General features: G+C 42.7%; 1 protein-coding gene across 1 annotated transcript in view; it reads right to left on the bottom strand.

Annotated features, from left to right (window-relative positions):
• Nucleotides 1–7,172, bottom strand: part of FAM171B (family with sequence similarity 171 member B) — a 258,535-nt gene that overhangs the window by 175,734 nt on the left and 75,629 nt on the right. The gene's annotated exons all lie outside the window — the stretch shown is intronic.

The following is a 7,172-nucleotide window of genomic DNA, read 5'->3' as shown; positions in this document are numbered from 1 at the left end:
ATTTTGGGGTACTGTGTAGCCTACTAGCTGGTTGGGGAAGTGGGATGCCAGCCAGGGATATGTGCCCACAGCAGAGAGCAGGAACCTCCCTGCTCCTCGAAGTTCCAGCGCAGGGCCCTGACCGTGATGGGAGTGCTCATCCCCAAGTCAGCGGGGATCCTCCCAAATCATGTGGACTGGTTTCCCGTTGTACTCAGTGGAGCAAAGGGTAAGTCCCCAGCCTGCTTCCTACCTTTTCTCCTTTGGCGATGCTCCACGATTCCCCTGAGTCTCTGGGGTCCTCAATCAATGTAGATCCTGCCAGTGCAGTTTCTTCTCAAGGTTGTCAGGCAGCCAGGAGTTTGCCTGGAGCTGTATGTGCCATGAGTGTAATTGCAGCCTGCAATGATTCCCTGAAGAGAATCTGCATCCTCTCTCTTTAGTAGCCTGCGCAGACTGAGGTGGGCTGCTTCCTTTTATGCTCTGCCTCCCAGCTGAGCACATGCAGCAGAGTTAGAGGGCCGGGCTTTCCTCAGCCTGCAAAGCACAGTTAATCCTTGTGGGGCTGATGCAGGGTAGGTATACCCCCTCACATGTATGACTAACTCTATCAACCACTAAACAGATATTTGTGATAGGAAAACACATTTTTTCAAGATATAGTTCTGATGAAACGAGGGGTGATTTTTATGATACTTAGTCAAATAATTTGACATCTGTCTTGTCAGACATCTTTCCTTGCTTTGGTCTTTAAATCAGACACTGTAGATTTTGGCAGAGCTCTTAAACTTTCCAATTGCAATATTTTTATTGCAATTTTCCATCCAGTTACTTCAAATTATATTTAATGAGATCCAACAAATACAGACAGTCCTCGAGTTACGCGGATCCGACTTACGTCAGATCTGCACTTACGAACTGGGCTTTCTCGCCCCGGAGCTCGCAGGCGGCGGGACCGCCCAGAGCGCAGCGGTCCCGCCACCTCGACCTCCGGGGTGAGAAAAACTGCTCCGGGTGCCCCTGGTCTGCTGGGGACCGTCTCCAGCAGACCAGGGACACCTGGAGCAAAGCCGGGGAGGCGGAGGCTTTGCAAAGCCTCAGAGGCGCGGCACCCCGCCGCCGCCGCTTTGCTCCCGGTGCCCCTGGTCTGCTGAGGACCGTCTGCTGCGGCTTTGCTCCCCGTGTCCCTGGTATGCTAGGGGGTGGGGGGGGCGCCCAAAGGGAGCGCCCCCAGCAGACCAGGCTTTTGTTGTGGACCCTGGGGTAGAGCAGCTGGGGTGCTGCCAGGTTGGTCCTGCAGGGACCTACCTGGCAGCCCAGCTGTTCTGTCCCAGGCTCGAGATTCAGCCGCTGTTGAAACTGATCAGTGGCTGATTCCAGGAAGCTGGGGGCAGAGCAATTCTGCCTCCAGCTTCCTGTAGTCAGCCCCTGGTCAGTTTCAGCAGCAGCGGCTGAATCTGGAGCCAGTTCCGACTTACATACAAATTCAACTTAAGAACAAACCTATAGTTCCTATCTTGTACGTAACCCGGGGACTGCCTGTATGCTGTGATTTAGCTGTTTTAATATTTTTGTTGTACTTTAAAAACCAAATATCTACCACCAGATCTTAACACTGCTTTTATTTTTCAAGTATTTATTTGGAGATACAAATCAGATGGGGACTGATCACAAAGAATTAGGAGAAAAATGTACCCTTTGTACTCCTGAAGTGGAAACAATCTATTAACAGTCTATAATTTCCAGTAAAAAGAAAAGCAGTTCTTCTAATTTATCGCATCTAATGAGATTATAGTGGCAATGGAATGCATTTTGCTGAATTATTGAAAATTTACTGGATATGAAACTCTGAGTCAGTTGAGCCAAACACAAAGCTGTTATGTGCAACCAGGCTGTTTAATAGTTCATAATTTAAGAATACTTAAGCAACTAATGGTGAACTCTACTTAATTCTCTAACAGTCTGCAGTCGTCTGTTAGAGGGAGTATTCTTGAATTTATGTTTCCTCTCTTGATAAAAGAATGTCAGAAAAATGGGAACCAGTGAAGGGGAGCAATTTAAGACCATGTCTACGTGTACTGAGGTGCAGCTGTACTGATGCAGCTGCACCACTGCAGCACGTATAACGAAGATGCTTTGTGTCAGGTGTGGCCAACCTGAGCCTGACCAGGAGCCACAGTTTACCAATGTGCATTGCCAGAGAGTGACAGTAATTTGTGAGCAGTCCCCATCTGATTTGTAGCCTCCTCTCCTGTCTCCAGTATCTATCTTTTGCCCACCAGCAGCCCCACTGATCAGTACCTCCTGCCCACTGCAATCGGCTGTGTCATGGCACTCAGGAGGCTCTGTGGTGGAAGGAAGGAGCAAGGGCGCAATACGCTTGGAGGAGAAGGTAGAGCCAGGAGTTGAGCGCTGGAAAGTTGGCACCTATAGCTGCAGTCCCAGAGTCAGTGCCTGAGCAAGGAGCCGCATATTAACTTCAGAAGAGCCACAGGTGGCTCCAGAGCCACATATTGGCCAGCCCTGCTCTATGCCAATAGGAAAGAGTTCTCCCATGGGCATAATAAAACCACCTCCATGATTAGTAGACGCTATGTCAGCAGGAGAAGGTCTCCTACTAATATAGCACTGTGCACATGGGTGCTTATGGTAGTATAACTTATACTGCTCGTGGGCGTGGTTTATTCTCATCTGTGTGTGACACAAGGTATGTTGGCATAAGATGTATTGTAGACATAGCCTAAGAAAAAAGAAAAGAATAAGAAATCTTTTTCTCTATGTTCAACATAAAAGGCAGTGACCTATCAAGCTACAGGTAAGAAAGGCATGTTTGTTTCAGTGAGAAAATCTCTGATGTATAAAAGCTCTAATCTTTGCAATATTAATAGGTAAATAATAGTGAAACTCTATTTGTGTATCACATCACCTAGAGAAAACTCTCAGGTGGTTTTCCTTCCAAACTCCCAAACAGCAGTAAACAATCACCTTCTGTCTGGAATTAAGATTCATGAGGGATATTAAAGTTAACTTTATCTTAGCTTATTTGTGTGTGTAGAGAAATAGAGAAACTAGTCACAGATCGCTTTGGAACCCAGCTAGTAAATATTTGGTACAACAAAGTATGTATCAGAGAGAGCATGAGAAAGAACAGGATAAAGTCTCTTCTAACTCCCATTATAATAAACAAGGTTACATGTGTGCATCAACAGCATATCTGCTGAACAGAGTATCTGCTGAAGAGATAAAATATAATTCTAATTTAATTGTTAAATTGTGGGATTATAATTCAGACTCATTTTCCAATTGTTGTTTCTCAGGAAAATTGGAGACCAGCAGACCAGGGAGACGGGGAGCAAAGCCTCTGAGGACGCCGGCAGCGGGGCAGCCGCGGGGCGTCTGGGCTGTCCCGCTGGGCAGCTTTCCAAAGCCTCAGGGAAGCCGGCAGCGGAGCAGCCCAGGCGCGCCTGGGGTGCCCCACTGCCCGAGCCCCCCTGCGGCTTTGCAAAGCCTCGGGGAAGCCGGCAGCGGAGCAGTCCAGGCGTGCCTGGACTGCCCTGCTGCCGGCTTCCCCACGGCTTTGCAAAGCCGCGGGGGGGGCCCCTCCGGGGCTTTGCTCTGCGTCTTCCTGGTCTGCAGACCAGGGAGACGCAGAGAAAGCCCCAGAGTACACGGGCGGCAGGACCACGAGGTCCCGCAGTCCGTGTACTCCAGGGCAGCCCCGTTCGTAACTGCGGATCCGACATAAATCGGATCCGCGTAAGTCGGGGACTGCCTGTATTTCTAAATTGACTCGAAATAAGCTACGCAATCTGCATTGCTCAAATTGCATAGTTTATTTCAAGCTACGGGTGCAGTACAGACACACAGAACACAGATGTCTGCTTACAAAGAGCTTATTACTGGATTTGAAGCCTCAAGTTTTGGGGACTAGTGACAGGCTCTTAATATAGGAGTGATTTGGTGGAAAAATTTAATTTCTTGTAAATCTATCAAACAAAGTTCACATGAAATGAGTGTGTTCCTGAATAATATGCACTTCTTACAGAAATTCTAAATGCAAATTAAATATAAGGCAACAATAACTTTTTTAAACTATTTTATTATATTGCATGAGCGATAATGTTTTACAAATCTTAATTACAGTTTCAGCAATAAATACAGTAGTACTGTAGTAAATACTCTGAGACATGAAGACACCTGACAAAAGGATACAAAAGGTAGAAACACTTAAAAAGAGGGATGCAAAATATCCAGCATATTTTAAATTGAAAACAAGCATGTGTGTTCGAAAATGACTGCCAAGGCAATGAAGTGCTTGGCTAACATTTAAGGCTCAGTCCTGCAAGATGCTAAGCACCTCCTGTGCCATTAGCTCCCATGGCCTCCATGATTTCACAGAATTCGATTTGTTGTGAGCTTCATACTCTAGTGAGCATTAAAAGGGGCCTTTTTCCCAACACTGCTGCAAAGATGCTGTAAAAATATTGTTATAAAGACTTGCAATCATAATATGCATTAACAATACCGTATCATATTGTGCTTCTACTGAATATCAGTTCAATTGAGAAATAATGTACCCAAAGATTTGGAAAATGTGTAGATACTTAATACATCTTAATGGTGGCTAAAGTTACTGAACTTTCAGTTGGTAAAACTAATTTTTCAATTTTAAAATGTTTAGAACATGAATTGCTATACAATGATTTTTGGTTGAAAATTTACAACAGGGTGAATGGCTTCAGATTTTTAGCAGGAAAGATTTAATACTTTTTAAAATAACAAAAAAAGCTTGGATAAAAGTGTTTATCATTAAAAAACTGTTATGTCCCCAAATCCTTAGCAGAATGCACAGTGCTAATGGCCAAAACAGTAACAGACATTTACATTTTAAATATAACCGATTTTAATAGCATCCTCACTTTTCAAATACAATGGGACTAATCCTGTATACCTTGCATGCCTGAAGGGGGAATTCAGAGTATGTAAGCAATGCAGGGTCAGGCTCAAAAGTGTGATTAAAATGAGCTCCCACATTCTAGGTTATAGAATGTCTCCATGCTGCTTCAATCTCCTGCGAGTCAGATAGCTCAGCATTTTACCATTGAATGTGTGTATGTGCCATTTGGGATAATAAATAACATCCGATATTGATCTAATTTAAATCAGTTTTATACTTCAAGATCAATGGATTTCAACACATTTTCTCCCAGATTTTAAGGAGATGTGATCAGAATCAGGTGGGCCTTCTATGCTTTTTTTCTTTTTTTTTAAAAAAAGCCCTGACTGCTGAAATCCCTGAAGAGATCTGATTTTATTTTGATCATTTCTAACTTTTTGTTAACATTCCCCACATAGAAGATGTAAAAACAAAGGTTACAGCAAGCAAATGTTGTTATCTGCATGCAGGAGTCAATGTTCCAACATGAAATACTAGATTTGTCTTTCAAAAACTACAGAAACGACAGTTTTAGTAATAATCTTTTTTGGCTAACAGAAAAATTTACATGTGCTTTTTATATAATAAGGTGTTCTGATATAGTAATTATCTGGTGGGAAAAGAAAGGCACTTTAGCAGGCTAGCTTACTTGCTTCACATTTTTCATGCTTTGTTATTTATTCCATCGGTATAAAGTGTTCCAAATTCAGTACTAATAATTGAAAGTTGTCCTATTACAGAAGAAACTGCATTTTAAACTTATAGATTGCTACATTAAAATCTACCAGTAAACCATTTATTTTAATGATAACTAATGAAAAAGACTGACAGTGTGGGAATTTGTTCTATTATTGTGAAATAGCCACATGCAATTCCTCCGCTTGGTACAACTGTATGTGAGCAAGACAGTGGAACTCAAATAAAATATTTTTCTTCTTGCATAATGGATTTTGTTGTGAGGGGTCTGGTTGTGGGAAGGTTTTCCAGATCTGCATTGTTCAAATGTACTCACTGTACAATCAGTAAATCTGGCTGTACACGTAAGAATATTTTTCAGGATGTCAAACACAGAATGGGATGCCAAACAGTTATGTTCAAGTCAGAATTCTGTATGTATATTCTTAGTTAGATAACAGTTCACTCACATTGTGAGCTCCTGTGGTGTTTACCTGTATATTATAACGTCTGACGAGTTAACATAGAATTAGCTTCATTTGGCTCTTAGGAAAATATCAGTAAGTTTAATATCTCGATTTACTCAAACAAAGTCACTTCCTAGTTTCATTATAAAGAAGTCCTCAGTCTGAGAAATGTGCTGTGATGCATAGAACCACTTTATGATTAAATTGCCTTTTGGAGAATTGATTAGCCTATCTTATACAAAGCTAAAGAGATTTGAAACTAGTGTGCCGAGGTGGGAAAATTCTGCAGCTCCCTAAGTCACATATTGCAGCCATGGGGGAAAATATAAATAAGGTTACTTATTTCAAAGTCTGCCCCATGCATCTGACAGAATTAGGACCAAAGTGGAAGTACACAGGATCTGTACACATACATTTCAATTCCTTATGTTTAAGCAAACAAGTGATGAGGCAACAGCAAAATAATCTTCTGAGGACTCATACTTCTTAAGACAGTGAAGTGTTTATTAGTGAGGGTAAGATCTGTCCTTGTTCAAGTGCCCTTTGAAAATAAACCAGACTTGGAGAAATAGATACAACTGTTGCCCCTGGAACTATTCTTTCATCCCCTTCCCTTGCTGAGGACCTCAGTTTTCATCTGCTTCTCTATCTCCTGCCCCAGCTTACACTCATGATGATCTTCAATCTTCCCTATTTGTGAAAGCGAGCTTACTTCCTCCAGTATCTGCCTCACTGGCAAGGCCTGAGTATACTGGCTCCACAACCTCACTGCCCCTGCTCATTAAGAACACGAAAAGACTGCAAAAAATGAGGAATAATGTTAGTTTGAACCAAGGGGTTTGATTCAAACTAACGCGTCCCGGAGTGCACTTCCTGGTTCAAATCAGCTGTTGAGCAGAATAACGCGTGGGCGAGATTATGGTAATGAAGCTTGGGATATTTAAATCCCCGCTTCATTAGCAATTTTGGTCGGCTACATTTGCATCCCTAGCTCAAACTAGTGTAGACATACCCTAAAAGTTTCCAAATCTTATATATTTACTTCGCCTCCCACCCCTTTCATGCAAACCATTTTAACTTCAGATTGTTTTAAATGTTTGGCATACATTTACAGA

This window comes from Pelodiscus sinensis, chromosome 7 (genome assembly GCF_049634645.1).
Source record: "Pelodiscus sinensis isolate JC-2024 chromosome 7, ASM4963464v1, whole genome shotgun sequence".
Lineage (NCBI taxonomy): Eukaryota > Metazoa > Chordata > Testudines > Trionychidae > Pelodiscus > Pelodiscus sinensis.
Note: the sequence above shows the minus strand (reverse complement) of the source record. Positions and strands in the feature narration are given on the sequence as shown.